The following is a 20598-nucleotide window of genomic DNA, read 5'->3' as shown; positions in this document are numbered from 1 at the left end:
AAGGCTATCCACTCTAGTATTCTGGCCTGGAGAATTCCATGGACTTTAAGAGTCAGATGCAACTGAGCGACTTTCACTTTTTGTTCTGGCGCGTGTGAGGTAGTACCAGTTTGTAATTTTGATTTACATTTCTCTAATGATCAGAGACATTGAGCTGATTATTTCTTGTGTCAATAGGACATCTGGGTGTCTTCTTTGGAAAATATCTATTTAGGTCTCCTGCCCATTTTTTACCGTGGGTTGGTTTTTTTTTTTTAATTGGGTTGTTTATCTGTTTCTGTATTTTATAAACTAAGTCCATGATGGTTGGGTCCTTTGCAGACATTTTCTGCTATTCTATAGGTTGTTCTTTTGTATCCTTGATGGCTTTTTTTTTCCTGCTATTCAAACCTTATAAGGTGGATTAGGTCCCATGCGTTTGTTTTGTTTTCATTTCTTTCACTTTGGGAAGCTGATCTAAAAAAATATTGCTACAGTTTATGTCAGAGCATGTTTTGTTTATGTTTTCTTCTAGGAGTTTTAAGGTATCATGTCTTATATTTAAATCTTTAGGCCATTTTGAATTTCTTTTTGTGTGTGGTTGGAGACATTTTTCTAATTTCACTGATTTATTAATACCTATTGCTGTTTAACTTTCCAGTACCAATTGGTGAAGAGACTGTCTTCTCTATTGTATATACTTGACTCCTTCAACAAAGATTACTTGACTGTCGGTGTGTGGATTTCTTTCTGGGCTCCTTATTTTGTTCTATTAATCTATGTCTCTTCCTGTGCCATTACCAACCATACTTTGGTTTTTTGAAGTACGGTTGTTTTGCAATGTTGTGTTAATTTCTCCTGAACAGTACAGTGATTTGAGATTTACATACATATGTGACACACATATCCACATAAATACATTTTTTTCATGTTCTCTTTCATTACAGTAAATCACAGGGCGTAGAATGTAGTTGCCTGTCTTATATGGTAGGATTTTGGTGTTTATCCATTCTTTACATAATAGTTTGCATCTGCTAATCCAAAACACTCAATCCATTTTTCCCCAATCCATCTCCCTCTTGAAAACCACAGGTCTGTTCTTTGTGTATGTGTTGTGTAGATGAATTCATTTATGTCACAGTTGAGATTCCACCTATAAATGACATCATATGGCATTTGTCTTTCTGATTTCCTTTATATAGTATGTGAATCTCTAGGACCATCCATTTTGTTGCAGATGGCATTATTTCATTCTCTTTGTGGCTGAATAAGTACTCTGTTGTATATATGTACCTCCTCTTCTTGATCCATGCACCTGTCCATGGACATTTGGGTAGTTTTCAGTCTTGGCTCTTGTGAAAAGTGCTCCTATGAACATATAGATGCATGTATCTCTTTGAAAGATAGTTTTGTTTGGATATATGCCCAGGAGTGGGATTGATGGATCCTATGGTAATTGTATGAACTTTTTTGTAGAACCTGCACAGTATTATCCATAGAGGCTACACCAATTTTCATTCTTACAAACAGTAGGGTTTTCTTTTCTCCACACCCTCTCCAGCCTTGGTTGTTTCAAGCCTTTTTAATGATGGACATTCTGACCAGTGTGATGTGAAGTGAAGTGAAGTTATGCAGTTGTGTCAGACTCTTTGTGACATAAGTCACATGGATGGTAGCCTGCCAGGCTCCTCTGTCCATCAGATTCTCCAGGCAAGAATACTGGAGTGGCTTGTCCTTTCCTTCTCCAGGTATCATCTGAACCATCATGGAAGCCCATGTGATTGGTGTTTTTGGGGAGGGGGGAAGATAATTACTTTACAATATTGTGATGATTTTTTGCCATACATCAACATGAATCGGCCATCGGCCCCTCCCTCTTGATCCCACCTCCCTCCCCACCCCATCCATCTAGGTTGTCACAGAGCACTGGCTTTGGGTTCCCTGCGTCATACAGCAAACTCCCACTGGCTATCTGTTTTACATATGGCAGTGTGTGTGTTTCACTGCTGTTCTCTCAAATCATCCCACCTTCTTCTTCCCCCACTGTTTCCAAAAGTCTGTTCTTTGTGTCTGTGTCTTCTTTGTTGTCATCACATAGAGTTGTCAGTACTGTCTTTCTGGATTCCATATATATGTGTTAATAGTCAATATTTATCTTTCTCTTTCTGACAAGTCACTCAATTGTGTCTGACTCTTTGTGGCTTCATAGACTGCAGTACACCAGGCTTCCCAGTCCATCACCAACTCCCCGGAGCTTGCTCAAACTCATGTCCATTGAGTTGGTGATGCCATCCAACCATCTCATTCTCTGTAATCCCCTTCTCCTCCTGCCTTCAATCTTTCCCAGCATCAGGGTCTTTTCCAATGAGTTGATTCTTTGCATCAGGTGGCCAAAGTATTGGAGCTTCAGTTTCAGCAGTATTTCTTCCAATGAATATTCAAGACTGATTTCCTTTAGGATTGACAGGTTTGATCTCCATGCAGTCCAAGGGACTCTCAAGAATCTTCTCCAATACCACAGTTCCCAAGTATCAATTCTTCAGTGCTCAGTTTTCTTTATGGTCCAACTCTCACATCGCTACATGACTACTGGAAAAACCATAGCTTTGACTATGTTGGCAAAGTAATGTCTGTGCTTTTTAATATGCTGTCTAGGTTTGCCATAGCTTTCTGACTTACTTCTTTCTATATGATAGCCTCTAGGTTCATCCACCTCATTAGAACTGACTCAAATGCATTACTTTCTAAAAGTGAGTAATATTCCATTGTGTATATGTATCACAGCTTCCTTAGTCATTCATCTGTTGATGTACATTTAGATACATCAACATTGTAAATCAATATTGTAAATAGTACTTCAGTGAACATTGAGATACATGTGTCTTTTTCATTTATGGTTTCCTCAGGATGTACACCCAGTAGTGGGATGGCTGGGTTGTGTGGTAGTTTTATTCCTAGTTTTTTTAGGCATCTCCATACTGTTCGCCATAGTGGTTGTATCAATTTGATTTACCACCAACAGTGTAAGAGTTTCTTTTTCTCCATACCCTCTCCTGCATTTATTGTTTGTAGACTTTTTGATGGTGGTCATTCTGACCAATGTGAAATAATACCTCATTATAGTTTTGATTTGCATTTCTCTAATAATGAGCAATGTTGAGCACCTTTTCATATGTTCATTAGCCGTCTATGTCTTCTTTGGAGAAATGTCTGTTTTAGGTCTTCTGCCCCTTTTTTGATTGGGTTGTTTTTCTGGTATTGAGCTGCATGAGCTGCTTGTAAGTTTTGGAGATTAATTCTTTGTCAGTTGTGTTGTTTGCTATTATTTTCTCCCATTCTGAGGGTTGTCTTTTCACCTTATTGTTTCCTTCATTGTGCAAAAAGCTTTTAAGTTTAATTAGATCCCATTTGTTTGTTTTTGTTTTTATTTCCATTACTGTAGGAGGTGGGTCATAGAGGATCTTGTTGTGATTTATGTCAGAGTGTTCTGCTTAAGAGTTTTATAGCCTGGAAAATCCCATGGACGGAGGAGCCAGTAGGCTATAGTCCATAGGATCTCAAAGAGTCAGACACAACTGAGCAACTTCACTTTCACTTTTCACTTTGATGCATTGGAGAAGGAAATGGCAACCCACTCCAGTGTTCTTGCCTGGAGAATCCCGGGGACGGAGGAGCCTGGTAGGCTGCCATCTATGGGGTCGCACAGAGTCGGACACGACTGAAGCGACTTAGCAGCAGCAGTTTCTGGTCTTAAGTCTTTAATCCATTTTGAATTTATTTTTGTGTATGCTCTTAGAAGTGTTCTAATTTCATTCTTTTACATAGAGTTGACCAGTTTTCCCAGCACCACTTGTTGAAGAGACTGTCTTTTCTCCATTGTATATTTTTGCCTCCTTTGTCAAAGATAAGGTGCACAGATTTATCTCTGGGCTTTCTGTGTTGTTCCATTGGTCTATATTTTTATATGCCAGTAACATACTGCCTTGATGACTATAGCTTTGTAGTATAGTCTGAAGTCAGGAAGGTTGATTCCTCCAGTTCCATTCTTCTTTCTCAAGATTGCTTTGGCTATTTGGGGTCTTTGATTTAAGTCCTACCTGAATGGTCTAGTGGTTTTCCCTACTTCTTTCAATTTAAATCTGAATTTGGCAATAAGGAGTTTATGATATGAGCCACAGTCAGCTCCAGGCCTTGTTTTTGCTGACTCTACAGAGCTTCTCCATCTTTGGCTGCAAAGAATATAATCAGTCTGATTTCAGCATTGACCATCTAGTGATATCCATGTGTAGGACATGTTGTGTTGTTGGAAGAAGGTGTTTGCTATGACCAGTGTGTTCTCTTGGCAAAACTCTGTTAGCCTTTGCCCTGTTTCATTTTGTACTCCAAGACTAAACTTCCCTGTTACTACAGGTATCTCTTGACTTCCTACTTTTGCATACTAGTCCCCAGTAATGCAAAGGACATCTTTTGGGGGTGTTGGTTCTAGAATGTGTTGGTTCTAGAATGTCTTCTAGGCCTTCATAGAACCATTCAACTTCAGCTTCTTCAGCATTACTGGCTGGGGTAAACACTTGAATTACTGTGATATTGAATGGTTTGCCTTGGAAACGAACAGAGATCATTCTGTTGTTTTTGAGATTGCACCCAACTACTGCATTTCAGACACTTTTGTTGACTGTGAGGGCTACTCCATTTTTTCTAAGGGATTCTTGCCAATAGTAGTAGATAAAATGGTCATCTGAGTTAAATTCACCCATTCCATTCCATTTTAGTTCACTGATTCCTAAAATGTTGATGTTCACTCTTGCCATCTCTTGTTTGACCACTTCCAATTTTCCTTGATTCATGGAACAGTCCAGGTTCCTATGCAATATTGTTCTTTATAACTTCGGACTTATACTTCCATCACCACTCACAGTTATACAGTGGAAGTGACAAATAGATTCAAGGGATTAGATCTGATAGAGTGCTTGAAGAACTATGGATGGAAGTTCATGACATTGTACAGGAGGCAGTGATCAAGACCCATCCCCAAGAAAAAGAAATGCAAAAAGGCAAAATGGTTGTCTGAGGAGGCCGTACAAATAGCTGAGAAAAGAGAAGTGAAAGGCAAAGGAGAAAAGGAAAGATATATCCATTTGAATGTAGAGTTCCAAAGAATAGCAAGGAGAGAAAAAAAAGCCTTCCTCAGTGATCAGTGCAAAGACACAGAGGAAAACAATAGAATGGGAAAGACTAGAGATCTCTTCAAGAAAATTAGAGATACCAAGGGAACATTTCATGCAAAGATGGGCTCAATAAAGGACGGAAATGGTATGGACCTAATAGAAGCAGAAGATATTAAGAAGAAGTGGCAAAAATACACAGAGGAACTATACAAAAAAGATTTAATGACCCAGATAACCACAATGGTGTGATCACTCACATAGAGCCAGACATCCTGGAATGTGAAGTAAAGTGGGCCTTAGGAAACATCACTAGAAACAACGCTAGTGGAGGTGATAGAATTCCAGTTGAGATATTTAAAATCCTAAAAGATGATGCTGTGGAAATGCTGCACTCAATATGCCAGAAAATTTGGAAAGCTCAGCAGTGGCCACAGGATTGGAAAAGGTCAGTTTTCATTCCAATCCCAGAGAAAGGGAGTGCCCGAGAATGCTCAGACTACTGCACAATTATACTCATTTCACATGCTAGCAAAGTAACGCTCAAAATCCTCCAAGCCAGGCTTCAATAGTACATGAACTGTGAACTTCCAGATATTCAAGCTGGATTTAGTAAAGGCAGAGGAACCAGACATCAAATTGCCAACATCCGTTGGATCATCAAAAAAGCAAGAGAGTTCCAGAAAAACATTTACTTTTGCTTTACTGACTATGGCAAAGCCTTTGACTGTGTGGATCACAACAAACACTGGAAGATTCTTCAAGAGATGGGAGCACCACCACCTTTTGCCTCCTGAGAAATCTGTATGCAGGTCAAGAAGCAACAGTTGGAACTGGACATGGAACAACAGACTGGTTCCAAATCAGGAAAGGAGTACATCAAGGCTGTATATTGTATATTGTCAGTGTCTCTCACTGTTTCCATTGTTTCCCCATCTGTTTGCCATGAAGTGATGGGACCGGATGCCATGGTCTTCATTTTCTGAATGTTGAGTTTTGAGCCAACTTTTTCACTCTTTTTTTCACTTTCTTCAAAAGGCTTTTTAGTTCTTCTTTACTTTCTGCCATAAGGGTGGTGTCATCTGCGTATCTGAGGTTATTGATATTTCTCCTGGCAATCTTGATTTCAGCTTGTGCTTCTTCCAGCCCAGCATTTCACCTGATGTGCTCTGCATATATGTTAAATAATCAGGGTGACAATATACAGCCTTGACATACTCCATTCCCAATTTGGAACCAGTCTGTTGTTCCATGTTCAGTTCTAACTGTTGCTTCCTGACCTGCATACAGATTTCTCAGGAGGCAGGTCAGGTGGTCTGGTATGGTCTGGTATTCTCACCTCTTTAAGAATTTTCCAGAGTTTGTTGTGATTCACACAGGCAAAGGCTTTGGCATAGTCAATAAAGCAGATATTTTTCTGGAATTCTGTTGCTTTTTCTATGATCCAACGCATGCCGACAATTTGATCTCTGCTTCCTCTGCCTTTTCTAAATCCACCTTGAATATCTGGAAGTTCTTGGGTCATATAGTGTTGAAGCCTAGCTTGGAAAATTTTGAGCATAACTTTCCTAGCGTGTGAGATGAATGCAATTGTACGGCAGTTTGAACATTATTTGGCATTGCCTTTCCTTGGGATTGGAATGAAAACTGACCTCAGCCTTTTAATGATAACCATTCTGGCCTTTGTGATGTGATACTTCACTATGATTTAGATTTGCATTTCTATAACAATCAGCCGGGTTGACATGATTTTCCCGTGTCCATTGGGTATCTGGAGGTCTATTTGGAGAAGTATGCATTCACTCTCCTGTATATTTTTTTATTCCATTTTTTATTAGTTTTTGATGATGTGATCACTCATCTAGAGCCAGACATACTGGAACGTGAAGTCAAGTGGGTCTTAGAAAGCATCACTATGAACAAAGCTAGTGGAGGTGATGGAATTCCAGTTGAGCTGTTTCAAATCCTGAAAGATGATGCTGTGAAAGTGCTGCACTCAATATGCCAGCAAATTTGGAAAACTCAGCAGTGGCCCCAGGACTGGAAAAGGTCAGTTTTCATTCCAATCCCAAAGAAAGGCAATGCCAAGGAATGCTCAAACTACCGCACAATTGCACTCATCTCACATGTTAATAAAGTAATGCTCAAAATTCTCCAAGCCAGGCTTCAGCAATACGTGAACTGTGAACTTCCAGATGTTCAAGCTGGTTTTAGAAAAGGCAGAGGAACCAGAGATCAAATTGCCAACATCTGCTGGATCATGGAAAAAGCAAGAGAGTTCCAGAAAAACATCTATTTCTGCTTTATTGACTATGCCAAAGCCTTTGACTGTGTGGATCACAATAAACTGTGGAAAATTCTTCAAGAGATGGGAATACCAGACCACCTGACCTGCCTCTTGAGAAATCTGTATGCAGGCCAGGAAGCAACAGTTAGAACTGGACATGCAACAACAGACTGGTTCCAAATAGGAAAAGGAGTACATCAAGGCTGTATACTGTTAGAAAGCCATCTAAGGGGTTTAAACCGAGACATTCTTTTTATATGCAGGAGACTGTTAACTGAAGCCCTGAGTTAAGTTTTTCCAGACAATGTCAGAAGAGTGGAAAGCACAGTACAATAAAGCAGGCAGACTCTGGTTTTTGGGGGTAGATGTTCAGGAAAACCCAGGGGGAACCCCTGAAGCCAGATCATGCCTTTGCGTTTTGTCCGGCTTCTTTCCTCATGACCTTTGCCACAGGCGGGATTCCTCACGCTGGCAGTGAAGAAGGCTGAGCGCTGAAGAATTGATGCTTTTGAACTGTGGTGTTGGAGAAGACTCTTGAGAGTCCCTTGGACTGCAAGGAGATCCAACCAGTCCATTCTGAAGGAGATCAGTCCTGGGTGTTCTTTGGAAGGAATGATGCTAAAGCTGAAACTCTAGTACTTTGGCCACCTCATGTGAAGAGTTGACTCCTTGGAAAAGACTCTGATGCTGGGAGGGATTGGGGGCAGGAGGAGAAGAGGACGACAGAGGATGAGATGGCTGGATGGCATCACTGACTCAATGGATGTGAGTCTGAACTCCGGGAGATGGTGATGGACAGGGAGGCCTGTCGTGCTGTGATTTGTGGGGTCGTGAAGAGTTGGACACGACTGAGCGACTGAACTGAACTGAACTGAATTCATCCCTGCCTGTCCTTCTTGCCAAGTACCTGTCTGTTCTCTGTATCTCTGAGTTATTTTTTAGTTTTGCTTATTTGTGTTTTTAGATTGCAAATTTAAGGAATATTAAAATTGAGTTTTCTTTTTCTTTCTAACTTCCTTCGCTTAATATGGTAATCTCTCTTAATATGTTGCCAGTGGCATAATTTAATACTCTGTTGTGGCTCTGTTGTGTATATATGTACATTTCATCTTCTTGATCCATGCACTTGTTAAAAATTAATTTCCACACATGTTTTAATGGACCACCAGGTTGTTTCCTTGTCTTGGCTGTTGTGGTGAGTGCTCCTATGAACAGTGAGGTCCATTTATCTCTTTGAATGATTGCTTTGTCTAGATATATGCCCAGGAGTGGGATTGATGGATCCTGTGGTAATTCATCTTATACTTTTTTGGTGAAACTTACACAGTGTTATCCATAGAAGCTGCACCAACTTATATTTTCTCCAGCACTGTTGGAGTGTTTCCTTTTCTCCTTACCCTCTCCAGTCTTTGTTTCTATCCTTTTTAATGATGGTGATTCTGACTAGTGAGTCATGCTAAATCACTACATCCTAATAAATCAAAGCTTTTCTTTGATTTGCTTTCTGTAATTATCAGGGGTGTTGAGAAACTTTTCATATGTCAGTTTGACCTCTGGATGTCTATTTTGGAGAATTGTCCCTTTGATCTCCAGCCTATTTTTTTTTTTTAGCTGTTTGTATATTTGATAAATTAAGCCCTTGTCAGTCACAGTGTTTTCAAATATTTTCTCCCATTTAGAAGACTGTCTTTTTGCCTTGGTGAATCTTTCCTTTTCTCTTTAAATGGTAATAAAATTCATTAGGTCTCAATGAAATTTTTTCTTTTAATTTGGGAGGTATATCGAAGAAAGTGTTGCAACTATTTATATTAGAGAATATTTAGCCTATATTTTCTGTGGTTCTATGATACTATGACTTATACTTTAGTCTTTAAACTCTTTTCAATTTATTTGTATAATAGGAGGATGTATTCTGTCTTCATTGTTTTACATGTGGCTGTCCATCTTTCCCTATACCACTTGCAGAAGACACTCTTTGCTCTGTTGAATGTACTTGCCTCTGTCATCAAATTAATTGACCAATAGTGTGTGGATTGTTTTCTAGGGTCTGTCCTCTGTTTCATTGATTTGTATACTTCTTTTTATGTCAATACCATACTTAGATTTTTAAAAATTAATTTTATTGCATTTTAGTTATTAACAATGTTTATTTCTGCATTACTGTGCAGTGATTTAAATTTACATATATGTGCATTCTTTTATTTATCTCCATTATCTTTATCACAGGATAGTTAATATAGTTTCCTCTGGACACAGTAGGACCTTGTTCACACATTCTCTATGTATCTGTTAATCCCAAACTGTTTATCCATCCCTTCCTTATCATTTCCCCCTTGACAACCACAGGTCTGTTCTTTATATCTCTTGGTTGTTTTCTGTTTTGTAGATGAGCTCATTTGTGTCAGATTTTAGATTCCAAATATAAGTGGTGTCATGAGGTATTTGTCTTTCTCTTTCTGATTTGCTTCACTTAGTATGGTAATCTCTAGGTCCATCCATGTTGCTGCAAATGGCATAATTTCATTCTCTGTTGTGGCTAAATAAAATTCAGTACCCTGTTGTGTATGTATACCTCATCTTCTTGATCCGTCCACCAGTTGACAGACTATGGGGTTATTTCCTTGTTTTGGCTATTCAGAAGAGAGTTCCTATGAACATAGGGGTGCATGTTTTCCTTTGAATGATTGTTTTGTCTAGATGTATGCCCAGGAATGGGATTCCTGGATCCTTGGCAATTATTTTTGTACTTTTTTTGTGAAACCTACAGTGTTATTCATAGACACTGCAGCAATTTACATTCTCACTGACATTGTAAGGGCTTCCTTTTCTCCACACTTTCCCCAGCATTTGTTGTTTGTAGCTTTTTTTAAATTAACTTATTCTAATTGAAGGCTAATCACCTTATAATATTGTGGTGGGTTTTCCATACATTGACATGAATCAACCATGGGTATGCATGGGTCCCCCCGTCCTGAACCCCCTCCTACCTTCCTGCCCACCCCATCCCTCCGGGTTGTTACAGAGCACCAGCTTTTGCTTCATGTGTCAAACTTGCACTGGTCATCGATTTTCAGTTCAGTTCAGTTGCTCAGTCGTGTCCGACTCTTTGTGACCCCGTGAACCGCAGCACGCCAGGTCACCCTGTCCATCACCAACTCCCAGAGTCCACCCAAACCCATGTCCATTGAGTTGGTGATGCCATCCAACCATCTCATCCTCTGTCATCCCCTTCTCCTCCTGCCCTCAATCTTTTCCAGCATCAGGGTCTTTTCAAATGAGTCAGCTCTTCGCATCAGGTGGCCAGAGTATTGGAGTTTCAGCTTCAACATCAGTCCTTCCAATGAACATCCAGGACTGATTTCCTTTAGGATGGACTGGTTGGATCTCCTTGCAGTCCAAGGGATTCTCAAGAGTTCAAAAGCATCAATTCTTCAGCGCTCAGCTTTCTCTCACATCTGAGTCTAACTCTCATCCATACATGACCACTGGAAAAACCATAGCCTTGACTAGACGGACCTTTGTTGGTAAAGTAATGTCTCTGCTTTTCAGTATGCTATCTAGGTTGGTCATAACTTTCCTTCCAAGGAATAAGCGTCTTTTAATTTCATGGCTGCAGTCACCATCTGCAGTAATTTTGGAGCCCCAAAAAATAAAGTCTGACACTGTTTCCCCATCTATTTCCCATGAAGTGATGGGACCAGATGCCATGATCTTCATTTTCTGAATGTTGGGCTTTAAGCCAGCTTTTTCACTCTCCTCTTTCACTTTCATCAAGAGACTTTTTAGTTCCTCTTCACTTTCCGCCATAAGAGTGGTGTCATCTGCATATCTGAGGTTATTGATATTTCTCCCAGCAATCTTGATTCCAGCTTGTGCTTCTTCCAGCCCAGCATTTCTCATGATGTACTCTGCATATAAATTAAATAAGCAGGGTGACAATATACAGCCTTAATGTACTCTTTCTCCTATTTGGAACCAGTCTGTTGTTCCATGTCCAGTTCTTTTTTAATCTAAATTTATTTATTTGGAGCCTAATTACTTTACAGTATCATATTGGCTTTGCCATACATCAACAAGAATCTGCCATGAATGTACACGTGTTCCCCATCCTGAACCCCCCTCCCACCTCCCTCATTCCAGTGCACCAGCCCTGAGCATCCTGTATCCTGCATTGAACCTGGACTGGCGATTCATTTCTTATATGCCTTATGACCCAGCAATCCCACTTCTGGGCATACACACCAAGGAAACCAGAATTGAAAGTGACACGTGTACCCCAATGTTCATTGCAGCACTGTTTATAATAGCCAGGACATGGACGCAACCTACATGTCCATCAGCAGATGAATGGATAAGAAAGCTGTGGTACATATACACAATGGAGTATTACTCAGCCATTAAAAAGAACACATTTGAATCAGTTCTAATGAGGTGGATGAAACTGGAGCCGATTATACAGAGTGAAGTAAGCCAGAAAAAAAAAACACCAATACAGTATACTAACGTGTATATATGGAATTTAGAAAGATGGTAACGATAACCCTGTATGCGAGACAGCAAAAGAGACAGATGTATAGAATAGTCTTTTGGACTCAGAGGGAGAGGGAGAGGGTGGGATGATTTGGGAGAATGGCATTGAAACCTGTACAGAGCTAGTGGGCTGCAGACCATGTCCAGTTCTGTTGCTTCCTGACCTGCATATAGGTTTCTCAGGAGGCAGGTCAGGTGGTCTGGTATTCCCATTTCTTTCAGAATTTTCCACAGTTTATTGTGATCCACACAGTCAAAGGCTTTGGCATAGTCAATATAGGAAAAATAGATGTTTTTCTGGAACTCTCTTGCTTTTTCAGTGATCCAGCGGATGTTGGCGATTTGATCTCTGGTTCCTCTGCCTTTTCTAAAACCAGCTTGAACGTCTGGAAGTTCACGGTTCACTTATTGCTGAAGCCTGGCTTGGAGAATTTTGAGCATTACTTTACTAGCATGTGAGATGAGTGCAATTGTGCGGTAGTTTGAGCATTCTTTGGCATTGCCTTTCTTTGCAATCATATTTCACAAATAGATCGCCAGTCAAGGTTCAATGCATAAGACAGGGTGCTCAGGGCTGGTTCACTGGGATGACCCTGAGGGATGGGATGGGGAGGGAGATGGGAGGGGGGTTCAGGATGGGGAACACATGTACACCCATGGCTGATTCACGTCAGTATATGGCAAAACCACTACAATATTGTAAAGTAATTAGCCTCCAATAAAAAAAAAAAGTAGAGTTGGTTTACATTGTTGTGTTAATTTCTGCAGTATAGCACAAGTGATTTAGTTTTACATGTATATAGGTTTTTTTTTCATATTCTTTTCAATTACAGTTGTCACAGGATATTGAATGTAGTTTATTGTTCTGTATAGTAAGACCTTGTTTATCCATTCTGTAGCAGTTTGCATCTGCTAATCCCAAACTCCCACTCCCTCCCTCTTCCAGTCCCTCTACCCCATGGCAACTGCAGGTCTGTTTTCTGTGTCTGTGAGTCTGTTTCTGTTTGGTAGATAAGTTCATTCTGTCATTTTACTTACCATCTGTAAGTAATATCATATGGTATTTGCCTTTCTCTTTCTGACTTCATTTACTAGTACGATAATCTGTAGGAATATTCATGTAGCTGCAGATGGCATTATTTCACTTTCTGTTGGTGAGTAGTTGTCCATTGCATTTATGTATCACATCTTTTTGATTCATTCATCTGTCAGTGGACATTTAGGTTATTTCTTTGGCCATGGTGAGTAGTGCTGCTATGAACATAGTAGTACATGTATCTCTTTGAATGAGTCTCCTTTGGATATATGTTCATGAGTGGAATTGCTGGATCATGTGGTAACTCTGTACATTTTTGAGAAATCTGAGTAGTGTTTTCCATAGTGGCTGCAACAATTTACATTCCCACCAAGAGTGTAGGAGGATTTTTTTCCCATACTCTCTTCAGCACTTGTCGTTTATAGTCTCTTTATTGATGGCCATTATGACCAGTGTGAGTTGGTACTTGATTATAATTTTAATTTGCATTTGTCTAACAAAGTTGAGCATCTTTTCATGTGCATTTTGATTATTTGTGTGTTTTGAGAAATGTCTTTTGGCCTTCTACTCATTTTTTGAATGGTTTTTGGTTTTGAGGGCTTTTTAATGTTGAATTTTGTGAGCTTATTGTCCTTTTGTTAATTGTTTTGAATTACCTTCTCTAGGGTTTTTTGGGTTTTTTTCCCCTTTTTTCTTTTGTTCTCTTATGATTGGATGACTGTCTTTAGTGTCATGTTTGGATTTTTTTCTTTTGTGTCTGTATCTTATAGGTTTTTGGTTTTTTGTTACAGTGAGGTTTTTATAAAGCAATTCATATATTTATCCATGGTTCTTTTAAGTTGCCAATCTCCTACTTTGAATTGCACTTGAACAACTCTGCATTTGTACTCTCCCCTTGTGATTGTTTTCCTTTAATTGTTTTGTGTATCCCTTACCTGCTTATTGTTGATATATTTGGTTTTATTCTTTAAAAATTCCCTCCTACTAACTTTGTGCAACAATGATACCTTTTCTGTATGTTTGCCTTTACTGATGAGCTCTTTTATTTTGTAATTTCATGTTTCTAGTTGTGGCTTTTTATTTTTTACTCAGAAGTTCCTGTAACATTTCTTACTAAGCTGTTTTGATAGTGGCTTTTATTCATCTTTAAAACTCCTAGTTTTATTTGTCTTTAAAGCGCCTAGTTTTGTTTGTCTTTAAAGCTTTTGATCTCTCCATCAGCTCTGAAAGAGAGCCTTGCTGATAGAGTGTTCTTGGTTGTAGATTTTTCTCTTTCATCACTTTAAATATATCATGCCATTCCCTTCAGTTCCTGCTGAAAAATCAGCCAATAGTCTTATGAGAGTCCCCCATGAGAGTTATTTGTTGCTTTTCGTGTGCTGTTTTTAATACTCTCTAGCTTTAATTTTTGTTTTATTTATTTTTATTTTATATCTTATTTATTTGTTATTATTATTTGTTTTATTCATTTTTAGTGTCTTGGTGTGTGTTCCTCTTTGGGTTAGTCCTGTACAAAACTCTCTGCCCCTTCTGGACTTGGATGTCTGTTTTCTTTCCCAGTTAGGGAAATTTTCAGCTATTGTGTCTTCAAATATATTCTCAGCCCCTTTCTCTCTTCTCCTTTTGGGACCTCTATAATGTCAATGCTTGGCCTTGTGTCAAAGGTCTTGTAAATTGTTTTAATTTCTTTTAATTCTTTTTTTTTGCTTTTGTTCAGAATCAGTGATTTCCACTGCTCTGCTTAACCTTGCTGACCTGTTCCTCTATATCATTTAGTCTGTTTATTCCTTCTACTGTATTTTTCATTTCAGTTATATTTTTGACCTGTTTGGTTGTTCTTTATATTTTCTAATCCTTGTTAAAAACCTCTAACTTCTCACTCTGTGCGTCCATTCTTCTTGTGAGTTCTCTGATCATCTTTACCATCATTACCCTGAACTTCTTTTTGAGTAGATTTCCTATCTTTACTTCACTTAGTTCTTCTCCTGGGGTTTCAATATTATTCCTTTCTCTGTAACATGTTTCTCTGTCACTGCATTTTGCCTAAATTGATGGTTTTTTTTTCTTATGTATTGGTAAGTTATATTTCTCAACCTTGGTGAAGTGACCTTATTTAGGAGATGTCCTGTGTGTCCCAGGAGCACACACCCCTCTTGCCACCCAAGTTGTATGCTCTAGGGGGTTTTCCTATGATGGCTATGTGAATCTTTCAGTTGTGGCCATCTGTGGAGGTGGTATGGTAAGTTTGATTGGTCCCCAGTCCAACTGGATGCCAGACCCTGCCTTATGCAGAGGCTGCTGGCTACTGATTGGTAGGACTGGGTCACAAAGTGGCTGACTGCAGAGCCCCAGGGAGTCCTAGGGCTTACGATGGGTCACTGGTAGGCAGACTCAGGTTTTAGAAGACTGGATTTGCTGCTGACTGCAAATTGGTGGGTGAAGCCAGATTCTGGGGTTAGTGCTGGCCTACTGGTGGGCAGAGGCAGGTCCTGGGGTCTGGCTGTAGGACCCGGGGGCCAGAGCTGTGTTTGATTGCTGCTGGGAATGGGGGAGTTTCCTGACACAGTTGGATACAAAATCCTGGGTATCCTGAAGTTCATATTGGCCTGCTAGTGAACAAAACTGTGACCCAGCTGGTCTCAGGGCAGGATCTGGCGTGCTAATAGGTAGGCTGGGTTCTCAGGCTGGGGCACTGTGGTTTCTTGAGTCTGCTATCTGTTCCCTGGTGGGTGAGACTGGTCTAGAGGCTAGAGCCAGCTCCCTGGAGAGCAGGACCAGGGACTAGGGGATTCTGGGACTGTTGGCTGCCTGCTGGTGGTTAGAACTGAGTGCTGGGCCCTCAGTGGACAGGGCCATGTCCAGAGGTGACCGTGGGTGCAGGGGGTCTTAAGGCAGCCTGTCTGCTGATGGGTGTGGCTGTGTCTCCACCCAGGTGGTTTCTTGGCCTGAGTCATCCCAACACTGGCACCTATCTGCTACTGGAGAATGGGAGCAGGTCTTGGTGCAAGTGAGCTAAAGGGAGAATTCCATGATGATACTTGCCAGCACCAGTATCCACATAGTAGAAGGAGCTCCCCCCAGTGGCTTCTGTCAGTGTCTGTGTCCCCAGGGCTAATTGCCTGTGGTCTCTCCAAGAGACTCTGCACGATCGGCAGGTGGGTCTAACCCAGGCTCCTCTCAAATTACCACTTCTGCCCTGGGTACTAGAGCATATGAGATTTTGAGTGTACTCTTTAAGAGGGAAGAGGCTTCATCTCTGGTAGCTCAGACAGTAAAAAATCTGCCAGCAATGCAGGAGACTCGCATTAGATCCTTGGGCCAGGAAGATCCCCTGGAGAAGAAAATGGCAACCCACTCCAGTATTCTTGCCTAGAGAATTCCATAGACAGAGGAGCATAGTGGGCTATACAGCCCGTGGGGTCACAAACAGTTGGACATGACTCCGTGATTAACACTTTAAGAGGGGAATCTCTATTTCCCCAGCTCTCTGGGACTCCTTAAATGTAAGGACTCCTGGCCTTCAAAGCCAAATGCTCACCTTCCTGCTACAGGCCCCATAGGCTGGGGAGCCAAGACATGGGGCTGAGATCTCTCACTCCTTTGAGAGAACCTCTGCAATGTAACTGTTCTTCAGTTTGTGGGCCACCCACCCAGGAGTATGGCCTTGACTATATCACAAGTCTACCCCTCTTATTCATCTTGTTGTGGTTCCTTCTTTATGTCTTTAGTTGTAGAAAATCTTTTTGGTAGATTCCAGTCTTTTTCATCGATTGGTTGTTCTGGAGATAATTGTGATTTTGGTGTGCCTGTGAGAGGAGGTGAGCTCAGGGTCTTTCTACCTTGCCATCTTGGCCAGTCTTCCTTGGTTTTTTCATTTGAGACTTTTCCTCTATCCAGATATATGAATTTAGTATTATAAATTTCCTTCTTAACACAATTCTAGCTATTTTCCAGTTTTGATATGCTATTATTTTCATTCAATTCAGTGCATTTTAAGGCTGCCCTTGAGACTTACTCCTTGACATATAAATTATTAAGATGTTTGCTAGTTTGCAGCTGTGCTGGAATTTTTCATCTTATCCTATTATTTATTTCTAATATGCATTCATTATGTAGCAGAGCAACTTCTGTATCATTTTAATTCTTTTAAATTTGTTGAGGTTTGTTTTATTACCTAAGATATAGTCTGTTTTGGTATAAGTTCTGTAAGCATTTGAAAAGAGTATAATTCTGCTCTTACTATATTCTGAGACTCTAGATTTAATTAAAATTTCTGTATTAACTGGCTTTCTCTGACACTGCTCTGGTAGAGGAAGAGAGAAAGCTGACTCATTACTGCCATGGAGTGGTAGAAGTCCAGGTTCCCCGCTTGGCCTCTGTTGACATCTGAAGAGGTGGGCTCCTCATTACTATGGGTTGGTGGGAGTTCCAGCTTCCCACACTTTCTCCATGGCAGGCAGGAGAGGCTTGTTACACAAGTGCGTGAAAGACAAATCTTTCCACTCAGCTTTGCTGGCATGGGCAGTAGGGGAGCTACATACTTTTTTCTACCATATTTGCCCAGAGTAAAGTAAATATTTTCTAAAAGTTTTGTTTTGCTAGGCCTCCCTTTTGCTGATTCATTAGACAGGGTGTAGTGTGTATTTGTTCATTTTTTGAGGGTATTTTTTTTTTTTTGCCTGTGGCTGACTTTATTTTTCTGGGCTCCAAAATCACTGCAGATGGTGATTGCAGCCATGAAATTAAAAGATGCTTACTCCTTAGAAGGAAAGTTATGACCAACTTAGACAGCATATTAAAAAGCAGAGACATTACTTTGTCCACAAAGGTCCGTCTAGTCAAGGCTATGGTTTTTCCAGTGGTCATGTATGGATGTGAGAGTTGGACTGTAAAGAAAAGCTGAACGCTGAAGTACGGATGCTTTTGAACTGTGGTGTTGGAGAAGACTCTTGAGAGTCCCTTGGACTACAAGGAGATCCAACCAGTCCATCCTAAAGGAAATCAGTCCTGAATATTCATTGAAAGGACTGATGCTGAAACTCCCAATACTTTGGCCATCTGATGCGAAGAGCTGACTCATTTGAAAAAACCCTGATGCTGGGAAAGATTGAGGGCAGGAGGAGAAGGGGACGACAGAGGATGAGGTGGTTGGATGGCATCACCGACTCAATGGACATTGGTTTGGGTGGACTCCGGGAGTTGGTGATGGACAGGGAGGCCTGGTGTGCTGCGGTTCATGGGGTCACAAAGAGTTGGACACGACTGAGTGACTGAACTGAACTGATTGACATTTCTGGACTGTTAGCATCTTAAACCCCAAGTGTGAGATATATGGTGGGGAGAAAGTAAGAAACTCATGTCTGTGTTATTGTTCCAGTTCATAATTGGTCTGCCCTCTTCTCTTTTATCTTTTGGATTTTCCTTATGTTTGTTTGATATAGAATTTGAAAGGTTTTTAGTTGTACTCATCAAGAAATATAGGGGAAAGTATGTTTATTCCATCTTCAACTCTAAGTTGAAATCTTATAGTCTGATTTTTTAAATTATGTTTTATTTTTGGCTACACTGGGTCTTTGCTGCTGCACGGGCTTTTCTCTAGTTGCTTCAAGCAAGGGCTGCTCTCTAGTTGTGTGGCATGGACTCCTCATTGTGATGTGTTGTTGCCACAGTCATTGTGACACATGGGCTCAGTAGTTATGACTCCTGGGCTCTAGAGCACAGGCTCAATAGTTGTGGCACACGGGGTCAGCTGCTCTGTGGCATGTGGGATCCTCCTGGACCAGGGATCAAACCTGTATCTCCTGCATTAGTATGCGAACTCCTTACCACTGAACCACCAGAGAAACCTGGTGTCTAATGTTTAATCATTGCTATTTTCTCAGTTCAGTCATTCCATCAGTCAATTTTAAAAAAGGGTGGTTGGGAATGGTGGAGGGAGAGAGTCAGTAGGAGGGGGTAGAGTGACCAAGAAATTGGGATTGGTTCTGCCAATATTTTATTTAGAATTTTTGTATCTGTTGATAATGATATTGGGAAATAGCTTTTCCTTTTTTCTAGACAAGTTTTAGTATCATAAAATGAGGGGTACGTCAGGCATCCACAAGACCACCCCCAGCTTTGATTTGCTAGGAGGAGTCACACAGGACCTTCCCTGTTGGCTCAGCAGTAAAGAATTTGCCTGCCATTGCTGGAGACAAGGGTTCGATTCCTGGGGAAGATCCCTTGGAGAAGGAAATGGCAACCCACTCCAATATTCTTGCCTGGGAAATCCCATGGACAGAGGAGCCTAGTGGGCTACAGTCCATGAGGTCACAAAAAAGTTGGACATGACTTAATGACTAAACAATAACAAGAGATATTAGAACAAAGAAGTACAAAACTAAATCAAAGGATGAAGAGACATGGGCGAAGTCTGGAGGAAAGCAGGCAAAGTGTCTAAATATTCTCTCCCTGTTGAGTTACACAAGTCACATTTGATTCCTCCAAGTGATGAACTATGACAACATGTGGGAAATGCTGTCTGCTGGAGAAGCTCATTAGAAACTCAGAGACTAGGGTGTTTCACTGGGCTGTGGTAGAGCCCTCTACCTGGCTCTAAAAAGGAAAGGTTTTCAGCATAAATCACAGTGAGCCACTCGTTTCATTTAGGGAAAGTTTTATCAATGTAGTGAACTGTTTATGATTCAAGTCCCCACACTGCCTCTGCTTTTGGTATTATATCCAAGAAATTGCCAAGGCCAGTGTCAAGAAGCTTTTCTCTAGGTTTTCTTCTAGGAGTTCTTGTTCAGTTCTTACATTTACATCTTTACCCATTTTGAGGTAATTTTTTTAATGGTATAAGGTCCCAATATCATTGTTTTGCATGTGGATATCCAGTTTTCCTAAAACCATTTATTGAAGACACTGTCCTTTCCCCACTGAGTATTCTTGGCACCCTTGTCAAAGATCAACTCACCATATATGAGTAGTTCTATTTCTGGACTCTCTATCTTGTTTGGTTGGTTAATTTATCTGTTTTTATACCAGTGCCATATTGTTTATATTATTGTGACTTTGAACTGTATTTTTAAATAGGGAAATGTGATGCCTCCAGCTTTATTTTTCTTGCTTAAAATTGCTTTGGCTATTTGGGGTCTTTTGTGGTTCTGTTAATTTTAGCATTTATTTCTGAAAAAAAATTCCATTAGGATTTTAATAGATCTATACTAAATCTGTAGATTGCTCTAGGTAGAATAGACATTTTAACAATGTTAATATTCCTGTACATAAACACAAGATGTTTTCCATTTGCGTTTTTTTTTTCCAGTTGTGCTTTGTAGTTTTCCAGTGTCAAGTCTTTCACCTTCTTGTTAGTTTACTTCTTTTATTATTTTTCTACTAATGTAATATATTGTTTCCTTCATTTCCTTCATTTGGATACTTTGTTGTTAGTGCATAGAAATGCGACTGATTTTTGTACATTGATTTTGTATCCTGCCACTTTACTGATTTCACTTGTTCTAACAGTTTAATGTGGAGTCTCTAGGCTTTTCTGTGCATAAGATCATGCCATCTGCAAATAATTTTACTTTTTTTCTATCTGATTTGAATGTTTTTTTAAT

Source organism: Ovis canadensis, chromosome 5 (genome assembly GCF_042477335.2).
Source record: "Ovis canadensis isolate MfBH-ARS-UI-01 breed Bighorn chromosome 5, ARS-UI_OviCan_v2, whole genome shotgun sequence".
In the NCBI taxonomy this organism is placed as follows: domain Eukaryota; kingdom Metazoa; phylum Chordata; class Mammalia; order Artiodactyla; family Bovidae; genus Ovis; species Ovis canadensis.
The sequence above is the reverse complement of the archived record's forward strand: the minus strand, read 5'-3'. Positions refer to the sequence as shown.